Source organism: Cygnus atratus, chromosome 1 (assembly GCF_013377495.2).
Source record: "Cygnus atratus isolate AKBS03 ecotype Queensland, Australia chromosome 1, CAtr_DNAZoo_HiC_assembly, whole genome shotgun sequence".
In the NCBI taxonomy this organism is placed as follows: domain Eukaryota; kingdom Metazoa; phylum Chordata; class Aves; order Anseriformes; family Anatidae; genus Cygnus; species Cygnus atratus.
The window spans coordinates 122910797-122933161 of record NC_066362.1 but is presented as its reverse complement, the minus strand read 5'-3'; positions in this window follow the sequence as shown (position 1 = coordinate 122933161).

Here is a 22365-nt window from a genome sequence, read left to right as displayed (position 1 = left end):
TAGATGTGGTTATTGAATAGCAATATTAAACTGCATAGAATTTAAAAGAGTGGATAAAAGGTCATTGTCAAACCTGACCATTTGTGGAATGGACCCCATAATCTTTGAAGTGCAAGTGAAAAAAGCTCTGAATGCTTAACAAAGTATATTTTTCAGATACTTATTGATTTTTTTTTCTTTTTTTTTTCTTTTTTTTTCTTTTTTTTTTTTTTCGGGGGGGATGGATTGTGTTTTGTTTTGTTTTGTTCTTGTACTATTTAAACAAGTTTTCTGAAGCTAACTATCTTGTCTTTCAATGAAAAAAAAAATCAGGAAACAACACTAATAGTCTTCAACCTGTTTCTCACCTTTACTCCAGACACATCTCTTCCCAGCTTTCTGGACTCCAGTCACCTTGCCACACCTTACACTCCATTCCCTCAATGAGGCAATGGGAAGTGCAGAAGGTGGTGAGCAGTGTGTTGTGCTTCCTTTGCTTTATGCTGCTCCATGTTTATCACTCAGGTCCTCTAGCATGTTTCTCCACCAACTGCACGGGGTTGTACCTGTTCAGGCACCCCCTGCTGTATCTCCACTTACATGTCTTCCTACTGTCTTCAAGACTGAAGCTTGACCAGGGTGATTTCCTGTAGTGCCAAGGTGCCAAGACTGATGTCTGTTCAACTGGCTTAATTTCACCATATTGTATTGGATGTTGCAGTCCTTCCTGTCAGTGCTTGAAAGGGGAAGGGGTAGGAAAGACGGTGTTCTGAGAATCAAATATCAAATTTCTACCAAGAAAAAAGTGCAATAAAATATAAATCTCAGAGTATCAGCATATTCAGTGAGGATCAAATTACATACAATAGTATGCTATGCAGGCTGGATATATACTCCCATTGCATACAGAATATAAATATGTAAACATATAACGTAGTACAGATTGATTCTGTATTTCCTGATGTAGATTTTCTTGCCTGTGTACAAGACAGAAGAATAGTTATGGTTTCCAAGCTGATCTATGATGAGTATATTCTTTTTGACAGGATCTTACCCTTTCGGTCCACTTGTATTTAATCACTATTTCATAGTGCAGGATGATTGCTTTTCGCTAACAGCTGGGGCACACGCTACCGGAGATATCAGTCTGGGAATTGAAAGGGTTGGGGAGAACAGAAACAATTCCCTTTCATATAAACAGATTCCAAGTCAGGTAGCCAGAAAATGACGAAGAGAACTGCTAGACTAGGAGCTGGGAAGCATCTCTTCATTTACAAAATGTAACAGAAACATGTGTACAGTTTATATCTCTAGGTTAGAAACAATCTAAATTATTGGAGAATCTCAAAGTGTATTGGCCTTTAAAAATACCAACCCTCATCAAAAAAAGGTGTTTTTTTTTTTTTTTTTTTTTTTTTTAAAGGCAAGGAAGGGAGGTCTGACTTATTTTAACTTCACTTTCATTTTCTTGTCTCCTTGGGATGATATGCACAGAAATAAGAAAAAAAATCTTTCTGTTCAAATTCCTATGTAAATGAAAGAAAAGAGAATGCACTGAAGCAATTTGCTGTATTGCCTTCTGTAGATGAATTGAGACTTGTACCTAACCTAGAAGAACACATTTTCTGGAGGTCAGTCACCAAAGAGGTGTTGTTGATAGAACATCCCAACTGCTCTACCAGACCATAATCTGCCTGCACTTCCTCACACCCACTTTAGCGTATGCAGGGGGTATTTTGACTATTTTTGTTCTGCTGCAGGAGATAAAGACATAATGGTTGTCTTTCGAAAAAGGAGTGAACAAAACCAGATTGGTCTGGAAATTATTTATGTTTGAAATGAACAGCTATTGTTAGTGTTGCCATAGAAATTATACCTTTAAAAGACTAGCAATTCCCCTCTGTATTGCATTCTTTTGTATATAATCCTGTGCGGGGAAAAAAAAATAAAGAAGTCTATGGAATGTCATGATTCTGACTAATCTCTCTTGCTCCTCTTATTAGATTAGATTTCTCCAATCTCATCCTTCTGCTACAGCCTTTGAAAGAGTACACAGCTGTCAGTATACATGTTAGACAATTTCTATGTTGGAAGATTATTTTCTCCTTTTATGAGAAGCTGTGTATCTTTTAAACATCAGAAATGTGCTGCCAAGTATAGTTCACAGCATGAAGATAAATAATGCCATTAAACTAGAAAACCTTTTAATGATTACTGGCTACTCAGTGGGCTTAGCAATTTAGAATAACACTTCACTACAGTTATTGAAACTTCTAAGGCCAGCAATCATTTCAAGACAAAGTGGTAGTATTCTTTTATAAAGTGGGTCGTTGGTGATTTTCTGAAAGCTTGCCTTGGTAATTTTTGTATTCTTTTTATTCCTATGCACAAGAGGAAATACAGAATGTGAGATGGGTTGTAAAAGTACCATAAAATTATTTTAATTTATCTGGGACTATATTGGAATATGGCATGCTATAGAGGTTACTCTTAATTCACATGAGGACAGCTGCTATGAATAGACAAATATACTCATATACTTTGCGAAACCCACCACTCTGTACTTTGTAATGGTTAAGGAACAGAGAAAAAGGACTTAGCTTCTCTACTATAACCAGTCAACCCTTACTTCAGAGTTTCTTTGTTCACTCCAGTTTCTACTGTCTATTATGTCTTTTATTACTGAGTATCAGTGAAAAGAAAGACTCTAGCATTTATGTCATGCTTCTTTTTATACCTATGTAGTAAATATTGTCTATCTAAAACCAGCCAGATATATATCTGCTCCATAGTTAGAGAGATATTCAATAAATCTTAAAACACAGGAAAACTTTTTAAGGACATAGAGAAACAGAAAGGGAAAAAACACTCAATGTAAAAATTAATAACTGATGGGTTCACATGTAAAATTTAACAAGAAATTAAAACTAAGTCCTGTGATCCTACAGATGAAACTGAGTTCACTATTTCATTTTCATTTGAACAGGAAGGAACAGGGAATAAAAGGTTGGAAAAGAAACTTTCTTTATTGTTATTATTATTATAAATGTAGAACATCTTTCTGAAAGTGAGGTCAGAGTTTGGCAATTTAACATGGATCTAAAAATCCTCTTCCATCTGTAGCAGAGAATATGTACTCAAAGCTATGCTAGGCATAAAATATAAGTTCAGAGTGCATTCTTGCAGATATGATAGCACAGCCCGCAGGGAATGATGCACTGTAATGAAGATTCCTCACATGACTCAACACATCCCTTCCCTTATGTCCATAGTAGATCTGACAGGTGACATCTTTTTGTTATTTATTTTCTTTTCCTTCCACATATACTTACTCTTCTAAAATCTAAGCAAGATTGGGTAATTCTTTTTGTTTTGTAGTCATTAATTTATCAAAACACTTCTACAATCTTAAAATACATTAGTGTTTAATTAAAACTTTGGATAATATATTCCCATTCTTGTCCACTCTGTTGTAGAACTCAGAAATTGTTAGGCTAGTATTAAACACTAAATTCATGTTTACTCCAGCACTCCCTAAAATTATATATGCAATTGTAAACAAAGCAGCTGGATTTTTTTCACTCTTTCATAAGTATTTGATTTAGTTGAATTGTTGATTGTTGCAAGCAGCATTATAGCAGAATTATTAAGGATTTTCCAATTTACCAACAACCCATAGAAGTCATATGCCTAAACATTGAACCAAGTGACAGCTTGTAAAGGTTTTTTGCTCTGATCTTTTCTAATTTAGACTCTTTTCTAATTTCAACTCCTAAATTACTATTTTTTTCTTAAGAATAAATTATTATTATTATTATTATTATTATAAATATTTTTCTATGAAAGTGAGGTCTCAAGTAGGCTCTTGAAGAAGTGTTTACCTCATTGTTTTTTTGCCGAAAGTTCTAAAGGCACATGACACTGCATGGGAAGAGTAAAAATATTCTGGCATGGTATACAACCTCTGTGAAGGCTAATTATTAAAACTCAGAAGGACTCAGAAGAACTGTCATTTGGAATGTGTTCGGTTAAGCTTTGCCTTTATGTTTCAACCTTGGAATAAGCATGAAGCTGGCATCTTTTATTTTATTTTTAATTTTTTTCCTTCATTAACTGTTTTGTCTGTTTGTTTTTTGAGCTATCACAAAGTAGTTTCAAGTCTGCCCTTTGTGTTCTGGATAGAGGCTACTATTTATAATAAACAAGAGGATATGCAACCCTTATAGGAATTTTTATTTTTTTTTAATATTAAATACTAAACATTATGGATATAGTTATATTTATTGGAAGCATTATTCAGCAGCGAAGCAATGAGCTAGGAAATGTTTAGACTTTCAGAAAAACAACGAAGTGTACAGGTGATATTTTCAAAACTTTCTTTTCTTCTCAGATTCCTGATTTGAAGAAGGAGTAAGAGATTTGGAAAACAGGTACATTTGAGAATATCTTAATTCCAAAAGGCGATTATGCCAAGAAAATCAAAAGAATTATTTATCATTAAATCGATTTACTGCTGTGCCTGTATCCAAAGTGGGTGACTGTTTTCTGCTAGAGTTTATGCACTCTTCAGAGACTTTAGTAAGCATGAAGATTATAGGAATAAAACAGGAGTTTTCATCTTCTTGGAAGCAATATGACTTTAAAAAAGGGTGAGGGGAAGCAATAAGAGAGATCTGTCAGTCCTTAAGTTGATCTCTTGTATTCTAAGTGGTGACATGATTGAAGTGAGATATAATCTTCTGAGTCATTAGCTCATATTTTTGGTGGGGCAACTGAGAAGGTGATACTTTTAAGTTATCTGGCTCCTTGTCTTGGTTGTTTTAGTAATCAAACTGTGCTGAGAGTAGGATTACAAACTGAAGCCCTTTTGTTTCAGAAAATATTACACAAGCATCATCTGTTGTTAGGGAGATAGTCAACCAGGGAACAGTCATCAAAAGATAGCATGATGTTTTTGCCACATTCAAGCCTGTAAAAACTGTTCTGCTGAAAACAGAATGGTCCCTTCCCATTTTATTTTAAGCTACGCTAGCAGCTGCTATAATACATAAAACAGCTAAATGATTCCATAACAGTATTAATGAATTTAAATGAGAGCTGCAGTCTGCTCTTCTGCAGTCCAAAATTTCAACTAACGGGTGTGTGCAGAGTCTACAGTATGAGGGCAAGTCATCCCTTTTACCTATAAAACTCCCACTGACAATTGCACATATTCACAAAAAGAGAAGAATTAACCTTTGTTGGGAACACTGTACAACAAATCAGTTAAACTACCAACAATCAGAGGGAGAACTTGTTTGGATGTAATACTGATATTTTCACAGTGGGAAGACAAAATTATTAGTAGATTGTTGTCTATGATAAACCACAGAAGATAATAAATGGTCCTGAGTTTTAACGGTTGTTTGCAAAAATCAGAGCTAACCTTTACTGATAACAGGTTTACGGTGGCAGAAAACACCCAGGATAAAACATTCAATGCAAATCTTACCTAGTATTGAACTGACATATTGAACTGGATGCTCTTAGCATGCAAGCTGCATATGCATATATAGTATGCATATGCATACTTTCATATGGGGAGTTTAGAGGAAGAGATTTATGAAATACTCCAGCTAAGGCAAACTTAATGCAATGAAAACCTTGTATGTTTTAACTTTTATACATATATAACATTTCAGTCTTGACCCTTTTGTTGTAATTATTTCAGTATAGGAATTATTCCATTAAATTATTCCAGTAAAGTTTTTGTAGTTTATTGGCTTCATAAGGGAGTTTGCAATACTTTCACAATGCTTTTTACAATAGTAGCAACCTTAGATACATGTCACAAAATATATTTCTCCATCTAAAGATGTTTATAGGGATAAGCAATTAATTGTTAAAGGTCTTGCTGAAACCACTCAAATTAAATAGTTATTTAAAAGAAAAAGAAATCAGTGAAGAAATTCAGTAAAGAAATCTGACTTTGAGAATCATTCTCATTGGATTCTGATTCATACCCCTATAAAATGTCATTAAACTGTATATATTGAAAAATACTTTTTCTCATCTACTTACAAAGTGGAAAAGCCTCAGACTAGTTGAACTAAGATTATTTAATTAGTTTAACAGTGGACTAATTAAGCATACTCTTAAATCCATGCTAAGTGACTTTGCTCACTCAGTCCAAATACGATCCTTTCATGTGGGAAACTGCATTTCACAAATGCTAGAAGTTTGGGGAAAGTTCTTTTTTATGTAGGTGGTCTAGGTCTCTCAAAAAGATGAATATGTTGTTCTGTTCCAGGGTGACTGTTTTGTCTGGAGATAACAGCTTCTTGCTTGTGGTCTATATAGACAGTGCATTGCTACTTGATATCACAGGATATTCACAGTCTGCCAGAATTAACAAATGTATTGCACGCTAACCTTACTTGCTTTGCTGACTCAAAGCTATACTCACATATTGCAATAAGTTAAGTTAGTCAGCAACATGTAAGAATGTCATCATAAACTGTGTAGGTGAATTAAGCAAAGGGTTCGGTGACAGTCTAGGCAGACCTAAGTGCTGACGTCTGTATTTATACTTACCTAGTTCCATCTCATCTTTCCCTCCTGCATTTTCTGACATTTCCTTGAAGATTTATTGTTCACAGCAAAAGTGAATAGCACCCTTGCCAGCTCAGTGAAATGCATGGTAAATGTTGGTGCAAAGTGTGGAGGAGGCAAAAATGGGAGTAGAACTACGAAGAAGATGTTTTTCAGGTGTAGAATCAAGTGAGGAAAATTTAAGAAGTAAATTCAACAGAAGCTTTGGGCCTCCTCAACATGTTTGAGAGACAAATGTCTAATACAGTAAGCATAGGAACATATGTATGCTATAATCTTGATGTTAGTTCTGACTTGTTTTACTCTAACAAATCAATCTTTCAATCTACCTGCGACAAGCTAAGTGAAATTTCTTTTGGTGGACACGGGTTATTCTGCTGTACAGTTTCATCATATTAAGTCTCTATGCTTCAAACCTCATGAATGTGAGTGCCGTGCATTGGCTTCTGCCATGCCTTCTATCACATGTAAGCCACTTCATTTGAAGTGTGATGTTGTTACCTGGCTTTCCTGCCTTCCACCCTCTCTTTAGACCTTTCTGCAAAGCTTCTTCACTACTTACCACACCACCACATTTACCTCTTTTGCATCTGATGGAGATTTGTTGTGTCTTTGGGGATGCACCAATATGGCAGTGAAGACATATTTTCAAGTTCTTGGAACTTCTTAACTAGCACAAAAGTGAATCAGAGGCAGAGGGTGATGGAGCAATACATCTTTTTAGGACTCCTGCTTAACTGTGCAGGCCCCACAGCTGTGCCTCCAGCCTACTTCTGCACCTCCTCTGATTCTGCTGTATTCACCCCTACATTGTTAGAGTCCTTTCTCTCAGCCTTTGAAGGTTCTATATTTTTGGGGGGCAGAGAGCAGATGTCCTTGTCTTCAAAAGAGAAATTTTAACTTCTTCCTTGGGGGAATGCTGTCCTTTGGAGCATGTCTGCGGACAGATATGGGAGAAAATATGTCTTCTGTGGAATGTAGTCAACACTTTTATTCTTCTAGCTCCTGAGTAGCGCTTTCACTGTTCAGTATAAGGATATACTCACACTGTCTTGAAAAGGCTGTTGGTACAACTCCTATCTCATGGAGCATGACTGAGGACAAAGTAAAAATCACCTGAGAAATAAGGACCATATCAATCCATTAAATCAAACTGAACTTTGGAAATAGATATTTCTCAATGGGCACACCCATCTACAGTTTATAGTGGATATTTATCTAGAAGTATCCATTATCTAATGTTTTCATGTGTTTTGAAAAGATTAACTCTTGTAGAATAGTGAACTGGATTGTGAACTTCCATAGCATGTTGGTGTTGTTCTAAAAAGCCTTAAATAAAAGATTTTACTCCGGTATATCTACACTACAAGCAGGTTTGCATAGTGACGTTTGTCCAGATTTATGCAGAAATCTACCAGCTGATTTGTATTCATATTGCTGTGCACTGGCCCATAGAGCATCCACCTGTTCACCAGTACTGAATGCCAGCCCCAGGCACCGCCACTGTGGCTGGGCGGTCGGCTTCCCAGACATGCCGAGGGGTATTTGTGGCCAGGGCCAAACCCTGGTTTATGGGAGCCACTTCCAGGTGTGGTCCTATTGCAGGGCCTGGCCTGAGCTACTGCTGCCACTCACTGCCTGAGCCCTGCACAGCCCATCCATGTCTTTTTCCGAGCTGGGTGCACCTGTGGGCCCACATGTCCTGGCCTCTGACCTCAGCCCAGCCCTTTGTCTAGGGAGGTGCCGGGGGCTGGAACCGCTGCAGTTGCCCCCAGCTGCCCTGTCTGGCATGGAGGGATGGCTGGCTGCCAGGCCCTGCCCTGAGCCCTGCAAGGGGACCCCCATAGTCTTGGCCTCAGGGAGCTGCTGCCCTCACGTGTGGTAAGTATGTTCAGTCAAAACAGAAGATACTGTTTCACACAAATTTACTTGATGCTTTTAAGATTGTTTTGATGTTCCTTACCCATTTACTGTATTACATATTCCTCCAACCCTTGTGTCACCCCATAAAACTGAGAAGGAGAATACGGTAATTTTAGTCTGAACAAAAGCTGGGATGCTTGCTTCCTTACTGAAACCATTGCGTTTTCCTGTATTAGCTCTGCCTTGATCAGGCTCTCTTGAAAAAAAGAAGCAATAAGTTGTCCTTTCTGCAAAATGGCAATAAATTTTCGTGCACAAAGTAGCCTTTTTATTAGTCGTATGAGCCACATTACGTAAACAATTGAGAACCTTGGGGAAAAAAAATTACTGTGCATTCAATTAAGGTCTTGCAGTTGTGTGAGCATCAGAGTTGCAGTGCCCAGCATAAGCCATCATCTCTCAGTCAGTAGGAGGCATACTTTCCTCATCTGCCCCTGGACTTTCAGGACAAAACAATTAGTACTGATAAGCCCTAAAATCAGTAGCATTGAAAGGTGTGTATTTGGCCTAGCTAATACTGAACATATTTAGAACTAATACATGCTTACCAATAACTTTACATCAAAGGTTTTGTTACAAGGGTAGACATCTCCATTTCTTTGGGAGTTGTCTGCTGTTCATGTTAACATATGTTTCAGCAAAGTCTTTTGACATTATATTCATTGAGAATGTATTCAAGAAAGCCTAAAACTTGTAAACAGTGTAAAACTAAGAGAATTACCTTTCCTGACCAAATATATATACATCAAAGACAAAATTATCATTATGGTAGATTTATGTGTTTTAAATATTGTAGAGTATATCAAATATTTTGAAATATTGTATGTGCTGAAAAGATTCCATGTATTCTATAAAGTTTCATGATGATCTGACAGCAGATGAAGAAAACGAAAAATGCTAAAGATGAAGAAACTAAAGGACGCTAAACTCTTATCATTTTCCTTGCTCTGAAAGCAGATGACCTGATTCACATGCGACTGAAACACATTTTATTAAACATTTGTTTTAAAATTGAAGTTTGAGCTAGCTGATAGCCAAAACTCAAAAACTGATAGCCAAAACCTCAACAGTATCTAAGTGATTATATATAATAAAGCTAAAAGCTTCTTGGTGAGTATCTAATACTTGTTATGTTAGAGATGTGCTAATATTCTGTACTTGCTTAAACCTTTGCTTACTTTAGCATTCTCTTATTATGCTTGCCTGAATTGACAGTTTATTTGCACACAATTACTAGCAATATATGCACAGCAAACAGAAACAGTTTCTTTCCTAAATGTAGGTCAGTAAAGAATGCACTCTATGTCTTTTTCTATGTAACGATTGCAAATACTATGCATTGCACTGTAAAGTGTGTAAAACTGTCAGTATGACATATGGGCCAATGAACTATAGGCAATGGCTAGATATAAGTATCAAGTTACAGCATTTAATTCAGCAAGGTACGAGGGCGTTATACTTACGCCTTTTGCTTAAAATCGATCTAATGCACCCTGATTTTTTCCATTCTTCCTACTTTCTCTCCAGCATGGCTAAGGTTGGAAGTTATTGTGGGGCATTTCAAGCATGATGGCCTTAAAGGTTTTCTTTTTTATATACATATTTTTCTAGTACCTGTAATAGCCCTTATCAATACACCAGTGTTATAACCAATTAAAGGTTAAGCAAGACTTGTGCAGTATAAAAATCACTGCCTGTGAAATAATTTTAACTTGCATATGCATCCACTTCTATTCCTGATAGTATGTAAGCACAATAGCTATGAACAATCAGGAGACAGAAACAGAAAGATGACTATCACTTGTGGATCTTCTGTTGCTTCTGCAGCTACCCAGAAAACAGAGCCTTCGCAGTTCATTGTCTGAGGCTGGGATGGCTGCTATTAGACAATGAGAGGTCACATTCTGTCTTAATATGCATGGGTGGAGTACGTTTGAATTCAAAATCCTGTGGAAATAATATAAACATCAACTATTGATGCATTTATTTTTAGAATGTACCCCAAATCTTCTATTTTAGACATTTATTTTTTTGAAGAACCAAAACCTCAGCAGTGGTATTCTGATACAGATTTTGTATATATTATTATATATATTGTATATTATAATATATTATATTGTATGTATAATCATATAGTAGTCAGCTAGTAGCATGAATTCATGGACAAATGCTTTTATGCTCAGTTTTGAATTCTGTGGAAAATAGATGTATTTCTGCTGAGCTTTTAAAACTTCCTGAGGGCTTTCACAATATGAGCTGATAAAGTTTTATAGAATGCTCTATTTTTATGTATAGTCAATATGATGAGAATCATTCTGCCCTGTGCAACAGGGTGGAAATTAACTGAATAGTTTTGAATGAGCCACCCATAAACATTTGCTGCATTTATTTTACGTGATAACATTTTACTCAGTGCAAACTACTCCTTTGAAAGTACACAACATGTATATGTGTTAGAGTTACAGCACATACTCAGTTAATGGGAGTATTATTTTGTAACTCTTCTTGATCTGAAGAATTTGAACCCACATTTCCCTAATCTCTCATCCAATTATTTTGATGACAGCAATCTCTATCATTTCTGGGGAAAACAAGGTCTTGTGCATATAAATTCAGGAGCCTGGAAAAAGAAGCAAAAAGAGACAAATTGTGGTCTCGTAGTTACAGTACTTCTTCAGGAAAAGATTCCAGTCTCTTCTTCTGTGTTATTTCTATTATACATATCATCTATTTTAAGTCAAAAGGGTTTGAATTAGGGGTTTGGAATCCCAAGTCTGATCCACCACAGTCTGCTTCTCAGTCTCTTACTGAGCTATGAGTATTTGAAATCCCAGCTCTGAAGGGGTAGAGGCATGTCATGGTGGTAGACAGTGCTCCTAATTTCCAGAGGAAAGTTATTTTTGAGAGTTTTTTTTTTTTTCATCATTATTCCAAAAGAAAGATTTTGAAGGACACTGTAATAATATCCCCAGTTATGAAAATTGCTAGAAGTATATGGAATGTACTGCAATTACAGTGTAATTAACACTCAGCCTGTGACCTAGATACGTGTAAATCTTTGCATGATTTATATTTTCCTTTGTTATAATCTGAAATTGATTTTAGAAGGCTTTGGAACAGCCATTGTTACCATCAGGATATTGCATTTTTAAGTTTGTATATCATATATTTCATGGCTAAACATTGATTGTGCTACATTGGTACAAGAACTCTGTCTCAAGACTTAGTGTCGAATCAAAAATTGCAGCTATTAAAAAGCAGCACTGTTCAGCAGCACGTAAAAGTTGTAATTGGGTAGGGCAGTAACACCCCTTTTCTGACCTTGGATCTCAGTACAGTTTTATAAAGCCATAGGTCTCCTACTGTCTTTCCACACAAGCAATGAAGTTTTCTTTAGCATTAGGAATATTAGGTAGCTGGTTGGTGCAAGGGCAATGAAGTGAAGACTGAGCAGAGTTTTGCTAAGAAATTAGATATGTTGGTACATGCTTTTCAAAACTTAGCCAAAAAAGCAACAAGAGCAACAAGGAAAATGAAGTTGAAATAAAAGAATGTCATTCCAAACTGAATGATGGGCCTGGGCAGTTTCAAAGTTATCTTGTTCAGTGAAGATAAACACTTTCCAGATTTAATGGAGAAAGCTTTAGCATTATTTTCAACATTTTCTTTCACCCTTCTGCTCCTTCAATAATAAACGTTAGGAATTATGAAATTATGATGTGACTGTCAGTCTTGTACACAGGCTTGTTCACAATAATTAAGGTGCAGATCAGAGCAGAAAGAACTGCTCCATTTCTTCACAACTGTTGCAGAAAAGAAATATAAAATAAAATAAAAATGAGAACTCCCCAAGTCATGTTAGGTGGTCCCACGTGTCATAAAGAATTGCCATGTAGACATAACAAATTTTAGTTATATCTATTTTTGAAGTTTTCACCCTACAACTTTAATAAACTGCAAAGGTATATATTTTAATTATAGATATCAGTCCTTTACAAAACAATTTAATGATAATACCTGTAGGAATTGTTCTGTTTTCAGTTGTTGTACGTGAGATCTGTATATGATTGGTAAAGCTGATGACCTTTTTCATGGAATCATAGAATCATAGAATGGCTTGGGTTGGATGGGACCTTGAAGATTATCTAACTCCAACCTCCCTGCCATAGGCAGGGATGCCACACACTAGATCACATTGCTCAGGACCTCATCCGACCTGGTCTTGAACACCTCCAGAGATGAGGCATCCACAACCTCTCTGGGCTACCTGTTCCAGTGCCTCACCACCCTCTGAGTGAAGAATTTCCTCCAAACCTCTAATCTAAATCTCCTCTCTTTTAGTTTAAAAACCATTTACCCTTGTCTTGTAAGTATCCGACTGAGCAAAGAGTCGCTCTCCATCTTTTTCATAAGCCCACTTTAAGTACTGAAAGGCCGCAACCAGGTCACCCCACCACTTGATCATCTTTGTGGCCTTCCTCTGGACCCATTCTAACAGACCCACATTCTTCTTTTGCTGGGGGCTCCAGACCTGGATGCAGCACTCCAAGTGGGGACTCACAAGGGCAGAGTAGAGGGGAACAATCACCTTCCTCCACCTGCTGGCCACTCTTCTGTTGATGCAGCCCAGGATGCAGATGGCCTTCTGGGCTGCAAGTCCACTCTGCTGGCTCACGTCGAGCTTTTTGTCCACCAGAACCCAAGTCCTCCTCTGCGGGACTGCTCTCAATGAGTTCTTCTCCCACTCTGTACTTATGTCTGAGATTGCCCCAACCAGGGAGCAGTACCTTGCACTTGGACTTGTTGAACCTCATTAGGTTCACGTAGGCTCACTTCTCAAGCTTTCCAGGTCCTTTTGGATGGCACCCCTTCCTTCTGTTGTATCAACTGCACCACTCAGCTTGGTGTCATCTACAAAATTCCTGAGAGTGCACTCGATCCCACTGTCTATGTTGTTGATAAAGATATGAAACAGCACTGGTCCCAGGACAGACCCCTGAGGGACATCACTCGTCACGGGCCTCCACCTGGACTTACAGCCATTGACCACCGCTTTCTGGGTATGACTTTCAAGCAAATTCCTTATCCACTGAATGATCCACCCATCAAATTGATATCTCTCTCTTAAGGTGCTTTCTGTTGTTTTTTAATGGTAAATTCAACATATGGATCCTTTTGTCTTAATGAAGTAGTAGGTTGCCTATGGAAAGCTACTACCATCTTGCCTATGGAAATACCTTCCATATGGAAACTGATTTTTTGCTACCTAAATGCAGGTAGCATATTGCAGGCTGACATCCAAAAATAATTTTATCATAGATAAGGAAATTTTTAATATTGTGAACTTCTAAAGCTTTTTATTTTTTATTTTATTATTATTATTATTATTATTATTATTATTATTGTTAACACAAACCTAATTACAATACTCACATTTCTAGGGGGAAGTGGTGACTTTCTTCCCAGGTTGTTTATAGCATTAAAATGCAAGGACTGTTCTCCCACTGGAAGCAAGCAGCCACTGGTGAATACAGTTTTTCTGGGACTTCAGAGCCTCTTGCACAGCAGGTGCCAGGCTGCAGTAAGGGCTGACTGCCCCCCTGCCATGGGAAGCCAGGCCCCATGGGCAGTCACAGCATAGCCCGTGCCCTCACCCATGGCATCTGGATGTGGGGGCTGGTTATGGGGTCTGCCTACAGCCCCTGGCATGGTAAGCAGAGGGCCAGGACAAAAGCCAGGCTTCAGGCAGGGGTGGGGGAGGACCCAGTGGAGGCTGGGCAGCCCCAGAAGCACTCTCAGGGTCTTATATCAGGTTATTGAAATTTGGTTTGGACAAGCACACAGGATTTGGCAGTTAGCCCACAAAAGAGAAAGAATAAATGGAACACCTGCTTCTCCCTCTTCACAACCCTGAAAATATAAAGCAAGCTCATATACTATGAAATGTAATGTAAATTAGGGACCTAACTTCTAATATGGCAGAGTTGAATAAGCATTAAATTAGAAACAGGTTGTACTCTAAGGTCTAAGATTGCACTGTATTAGTAAGATTACATTACAAGGATCAACTGTGAAAAAAAGGAAAATATGTAGCCTACTGTGTATAACACAAAAGACAATCATTAATGTTAGTGTTATGTAAACCAATAGTCTTAGTGATTGTGAGGGATTTTATTACCAAGCAAGCAAATGTTCCATCAGAATATACAGTCGAGCTTCATCCTCCAGATCCTTCTGTCCCTCTTCAATTCAAGGGAAAATGTCTCTGTCATTAGTGAATCATATGGGAAATATTATTTAGAGATTTTTTGGAATTAAATCATTCCCAAAATGCTCATTGCTAGTCAAAGTAACTAGAGTCTTCTGTCATAAAGTCTGAGGAACATCACGGTTATTTTATCAAGCGTTTATTCAAAAAAAAAAATCAGGAAAACTAAATGTTTTAAGAAAAAAAAAAGTAGTTTTAGCCTAAGTTAAACTCAAAATTATACTGAAAGTTCTTCACTTACTCTAAGGTACATCTTGCAAATTTATTTCTTAAACATCTTATATTCATATGTAACTGTTACTCTTTGCTAATTAGAAAATAGCAGAAAACTAACTACATAGGGACCTAGAGTATTTCAGCTTTTTCTACTGTTGGTTTGTTGCAGATAGCTAGCAGTTGAAAATTTGCCTTATGTAGAAAAAGAGTTTGAATTCCACAAATACATACAGTGAATATACTTAGCTGAGCAAGGTTGTTATTTTACCTTCATTGTAAATATTTTGGGAGCTCGTTTAGTTGCCTGAAAATACATCCAATTAGAATTATCCAATAAAATGATATTTGGAATATTAAAACTTTCTTTTGTCAGTCTTTGCAGAGATGGAATTTCAGATTTGTACGAGAACAAGAAATGACTACTCAATCCCCAAAAGCAAAGCTACAGAGTGGTCAAGGAACTAACGGAAGAGCAGATAGTTAAGTTTAGATATCTCACAGGAAAGGAACATGCCATAATAGGTGGAAGACTGGTTACACATGCAGAAGGATTTGGAAGAAGGGCTTTTTTTTTTTTTCTTTTCTTTCTTTCTTTCTTTCCTTTCAGAAGGACAGTATTTCAAGTCAGTTTTCTTTGAATTTTTCCTCTTCATCTATCTTGACATATTTAAGGCCATAAAAAGGAAGAAATTATTTCTTCATATCTTTCTGGGGCTTACGATTAGTTTCTCATGAGTGCCTGAAAATCTGATTGATGACACTTTGTTTTCTTAGACTTTGGAAAGTATTTTTATGGCCTTTTGCTTCTGAAGCAGGTGTATGTTCCTCTAACTAACATTTTAAATGTTGTTAAGACTCTCCTGTTACATGACACTTGTAGAAGATCATGACAATGAATTGACACTTGCTTGTGAAATTACACTGATTCTAATTTTACCTTTTGTTTGCAATTTACAAATCTAAAGCAATTACTTTCAAACTGTTTAAGTTGTATTCTGCATGTACCAAAGGTACTATACTATATTTTGTAAGTGCATGTGCTTCATACTTTGTGAGATATAATGACATGCTGTTCAGTGATTTGAAAGGAACTGTCACTTAAAAAGAGACTGTTGCTGAATAGGCATTGAGGTTTTATGGTTTTTTTTCTGATGTTTTTAGGTGTGATGTTTCTTTGCAATTTTGTTTCTTTTCATAATTTATCAGGGACAAGTTTGTGCCTTATTCCACAATACCAGCACCAAAGAAAGAAACTTTCATCACTTCACTCAGTCGTTGCTTTCCAAGAGCGGAAACTGAAAATTGTGAGGTTTTCACTTATGTTTAAAGACTTTTCAGCCACTTGAAAATATATACTTAAATGAAGAGTTAGTTTTGTTTTCCTTCCTGCCTGCCTGCCTGCCTTCTTTAAAGCAAACTAATCTTATTAAACTTAGCACTTTCATGACACACTAACCCCATAGTTCAAGGTGCAGGACAGTTTCCTAAAGAAAGATTATCTAAAGAAAGAGTCCTTTTTTCCTTATGCTTATAATGAAAGTACATTTCAAGAGAAGTATAGATTGACAGAGAAGTGGGAAACACTATGACAATATTGGATAAATTGATAAGCCATTCAGAAAACCACATTACTATATAAGAGTTGTGAAGTATTTTGCAGGGACAAGGTCCCGCTTTTTTTTTTTTTTTTTTTTTTTTTTTTTTTTTCCCCTTTTGGAGGGAATTTGATGGAAGATAATGAAGTAAGAATATCCTTCACAGTTAGAAAGGCAGCACAGGAAATAAAAATGGTTTTCAGCTGATTACCTCATGGACACTAGCTAGCATTTATAGACTAACATTGAGATACAAACCCTTGAATTTATTGCTAGGGACTGAGCCAACAGAAAGTTTCCTACTTCAATTAAGTGTAATTCAGCTTTTGGGAAAGACCCAAAATGAACATAAGTAAAATTAGGAAAAGAGAATTTTCTTTTCAATTTGCCTGCCTTATCAGGAATTGCTTTACTGTGGTTAATTTTATTTCTGCTGAGCTGTTTTGGGGAGTGTGTGTGTAAGTGTATGCATTTCCCTTACAGTGAGTATTTATAACAAGTAAGAAAAAAATCTTGCTTGGCATTTCCCCAGTGAACGTTAATGTTGAGATACAGCTGTATTTCTATTTCTGCCTCAAGTGGAAACTAAGATACTCAACAGTGCAGCTGCCAGAGGCTTCCTATGTCATTTTTGTATCAAGCAATGACATTCTCTATCGAAAAGACCTTTTGAAAATTATTTTCATACCTAGTTAAAATTTGTATGAAATATATTGATCTAGAAGCATTCAACATGCTTTTGATATTGTGATTCATGCAAATAAACAACCCACCACTATATTTCAGTTCTTCCTATCATATAAAGAGCAGGCAACCAAACATCCCTGATTCTAAAATATTTTGTTATTTTACTATTCATCCGAAGAGTCAAGTACCCTCATAGCTAAAGAATTTGTAAAATATGCTGGTATTGATACAACTTGAGACACAGCAATGAATTTTGTATCTACCATACACTGTCTTAGCTTTCTGGAAGAGGTAACTGAAAACCAGAAAAAAAATAAAAATTAAAAAGGCCTTTTTTGATGCATACGTCACCTGTATATCTGCTTTTTGCTTACAGAAACAGCAGACATGCTATTTCCATTTAATCATGAAATAATATATATTTTTTAATTACTACTTATATTTAAAAAGTACTTGTTTTTAGTAAAAAACAAACAAACAAACAAAACAACAACAAAACAGCCCAAAACAACAGCAACAACAAAATAACTGCTGAAGGAAGGCTGTTTCCAGTTCATGAGATATCACACTAAAATTAGTGTTAAGAATTTTGCTTCTCAGGATTATGCCTTTTATTTTGTTTTTCAGTTAAAAAACTAACAATGTATTTCAGCATCTAGGCCTCAGACATACTTATTACACTAGAGAAGGAATTTTCTGTGGGTTTGTTTTAAGATCATCTTGGGATGTTTCTTTTTGATTTCCTTCTGATGTGCTTATTTTGTCTTTGCAACTGATTTCAATAGGTGACAATTTCTAGACTGCTCAATTGCTGAGGCATTCACCTGGGACACCTGCTTTGAATCAGTCATGAGAATGATGTGAGCCAGATTCTCCAACCTCACAATGTACAAAGGCATAAAGCACCGACTCCGCTACAGTGATTTTTAACTTACTGTCTTTTCTTTGAGTTTTTATATTTTTATAATACAAGACCAGGAAGAAAAGAAAAACAAAAGAAACAAACAAAACAAAAACAAAAAAGCTTCTCCTGCTGCAGGAAGGGGTGTGGAAACAGAAGGTAAATGTTGGTAAACTCTGAGGAGAGCCCATATGAGGCAAGAGAGGCCCATACCCCGTCATCGACACGGTTAGAGGCAGCCGAGGGAGCCGCCAGGACCCCTCAGCCCTCACGAGGGAACTGACGAGGCGCGGACGGAGCCAGCAGCGGCAGCGGCGGGCCATTCAAATCCGGCATCGCTGCCATTTCACAGCCACTCACCGAGACCGCAAGACCCTGACTGTATAAAAGCAGTCCCTAGGGAGCGCTGCAAACAGGACTGGTTTGGCAGTTAGTGGATGCATTCCTCCCTTTCCCACCTCTCTCCCTTCTGGGAAGTCTGCCTCTTACAACTTACGATTTTAGCGAGGAAGCTACTGTAGAGAGTACTAGTGAGCCTGCTGTTTTGCCATGGTTGCACCCTGGCAGGAGGCTGTTGTCAAGAAAAATGTGGAGACCCAGACAGAGGCCCCACACAAACGTGCAAGTGCACAGGTCTCTGGTTGCAGTGAGTGCCAGAGCCTGGCCCTTGCAGTACAGGGTGACAGAGACAACACCTGCGTCAGATGCGACTAGGTGAATGATTTACTCAGCCTTGTGGCTGACCTAAAGGAAGAGGTGGAGAGGCTGAGGAGCATTAAGGAGAGTGAGGGGGAGATAGATTGGTGGAGCCAGTCCCTACCAGCCTTGAGGCTTAGGCAGCCAGCAGAGGCTCCAAGAAAAACACATCACGCCCTACTGCCTTGCGAGCAGGTAAGAGGAGGGGACCAGCAGGCAGACAGACTTCCTGCTACAGTGAACCCCCTCTCCTCTCCCCCTAACAACAATGGTGATGAATTGGGCAGGGGGCAATGGTAAAAGGTTCCTGCTTGGCGTTACAAGTGTAGCAGGTCCACCTGCCTGGTGATTCCCCTACCTCTCCAGCTGCCCCTGCAGGACAGGTACACTGATCTGCGAGGACAACTGGACAATGGCAAGGGTGATGGTTCTCCCTACTTGGAGGTGTCACCAAAGTCTAATCAGACTACCTGCTGCATTAAAACCTCCTCAGTAAAGAATAAAAGATGGGTCATTGTCATTGGTGACTTGCTGCTGAAGGGAGCCAAAGGCCCAATGTGCAGACCAGACCTGCTACACAGGGAGGTCTGCTGCCTCCTGGGGGCCTGGGTTAAAGATGTAAGGAAGAAACTTCCTTCGCTAGTATGGCCCTCGGATTATTATCATCTTTTGCTGTTTCAGGTAGGCAGTGATGAAATAGGAAGAGCTCCTCCAAGGACTATGAAGAAGGACTTCAGAGCCTTGGGGAGACTGGTCAAGGGTTCAGGAGCACAAGTTGTGTTCTCCTCTATCCCTCCAGTTACAAGAAATAATGAGGGACTGGACATGATGAACCAGCGGATTAATAATTGGCTCTGAGCCTGGTGTCACCGGCAGGGGGTTGGATTTTTTGACCTTCGGTTGATTTACATGAGACCAAGCCTGCTGACAACAGACAGGAATAGCTTTTTCCATCACCAGAAAAGGGTTTTAGGATGGGAGTTGGCAGGGTTCATTGAGAGAGCTTTAAATTAGTGCAGGAGTCCTAGAGTTTGCTAACAGCCAGTGAATGAGCAAATGTGTTACTGCCTGTGTGTATCTCTATACAAATATCAGTATCAAAATTAGATATCAAACTGCTGTTCTCAAACTGCATTCTCTTACTCCTTCATCTTTAATAAAGCCATAATCACGAATGTAATAAGTTTGCACTTAGTTCTCAAATACCTTGAAACGTAAAGCTTGAAGAAGGATTCTTCAAGAATCATTGTTTAAGTGATTCTTCCCATAATGCGCTCTTTTACACCCCCACTATTTTTTATTTCTAACCTGTTCTCTCCTGAAGTAAAAATATTTTAAGATACTGCTTTCAGAAATATCTTGGGTACAGAGTAATCTGACTGCCAATGAAAGTGCAAAAGATTCACAGTCTCTTTTGAAATCAAAGCTTGTACCATGTGGTTTATTTTGAAAATGTTACCAGTTGCTGTACAGTGCTGTGGTCAGCAGAGGTCAATATCAAGACCACATTGGTTTCATTTGGTCTTTGTTTATAATATTAATGAACCATTGATCACAGCCCTTTCTTTCATTACATGACTCTCTTTGCATAAAATACTATCCTGAGTACAGATAATACAGACTATGCCATCTAGGTTGACTAGTCAGAGGAAGCTTTGGCCCCCATTCCATCCTTTAAGACATTGAAATGTGGGTTGTTAGTCCTATCAACCATTGAAAAACAAAGCTGGAACACCATCATGACTAGATTACACTCTTACACCCTCTGAGTTATATGGGGAATTAAAAAAATGTGTACTCCCCGTTTTCACCTGCTGCTTATACTGCTTCATCCCCCGAGAACGAGTAATAGAAATGGAAGCCTTTGTTCCTGTCTTAGAGGTGAAGGCTGAGCTATACAAACTGTGATCCATCCCTCTCCCATCCTAATAACATTCACTTCACATTTGCTGCAGTGAATATGTTTGTTTGATCTTGCTCATGGGACTTCAGCTCATATAAAAGGAACTTACAGGAGTCTCTGCTGGTTCCTCTGGTGGGCTGTTAATGTTCCCTTTTCACTATTCCTAAGAAGATGACCAAATTTGTTTTTAATTAATTACTTGTTTCATTGTGAATCTTGTGCTCAGTATCTGGAATAAATAAATGTGGGGGAAAAAAAAAAAGAGTATTATTTATTTATTTATTATGTTAGGGAAAAATGATTAAAAGAAATAATTTGATTTTTCAGGTTTAGTGAAAAGATCACACTTTTTCATAGGATAAATTGATCAGTAATGATCCAGGAGATCTATTAGGAGGATTTAACAGGGACCCAATGAATTTTCAATGTGCAACCAAAATTAGAACTCAGGCTCTTGGTTTAAATATAGTGCATGCATGTGTTTGCTTTAAGGTGATTTCAATTTATTTTATTTTATTTATTTTTTATTTTTATTTTTTAGCAGTGATATATCATGTTGGTGGGTTAAGCTGCTCACAAAAAAAAAAAAAATTCAAATTTTCTACTGTGACAGTATTTTGTATAATTAGTTGCTGCAATGATTTTTTCAGTATGGGTATAAAACCAGTATTTTTCTTTTTTGAACTCTAGGGAGCAGCTGTGGAAAGACAGAAGATGAAAGCTCCCATTCCAAATTTGATTCTCTTGTATGCTGCTCTAACTCAGAGCTTGAAGGTTGTGACCAAAAGAGGATCAGGTAAGTAAATCTTTATCTCTGTGGTTATGATATATGTTTTTGGAAAAAAAAAATCCTTAAAATTTACAAATATACATTAAGATGTTGTTATGATGGTTTGAAATATAGTTAAAAGGATTTCAAATTCTGTGTCAAAAAAGTTGGTAGCTTCTACATATTTTTAGAGTATATTGTGTGGTGTGAACTTGATGGAAAAAGGAAAATGTTAAATACTTCAGATATGTAATGCAAAAGCAATATAACTGTTCGTCTGTTAAAGGAGAATGTCTTTTTCCCCATCTTATCCCCAGGAATTAAAAGACTTTTAGCTTACTTAAAAGACCTTGTTGCAAACAGGGTCTTTAACATAAGCTAATGGATTTATCTGTTTGACTATATATTTTTTTGGTGAAGAATCTCTTGGTTATGCAGTTCATGCAGTTTTCATTTAGGCTACTGATTTTTGTAATACAAAAAATAGATCACACTTTTTTCATGGTTTTAATAACCATGGAAAGTGAACAGGAAAATAGATTTTTAAAAGGACTACCTGATATGTGGTTGAAGAGCAAATGATTGATAGTTGATGCAGCAAACACAGGTGTTTTTTCTTTCAGAAACCTAGCAGAGGTGGTATGTTTGCCCATCATCTTTCATAATGTTATTATAGATTGCTTATCTTCATATATAAATAAAGGGAACTTCATTACTAAGACAATTGTGTGTTTTTCAGTTCATTCTTTGTCATCCTGAAATTCTATTTTTTCCCGTGTTTCACTTTTAATCGAATAATGAAAAATGTATAGGATAACATTTCTGCAAATTCCTATT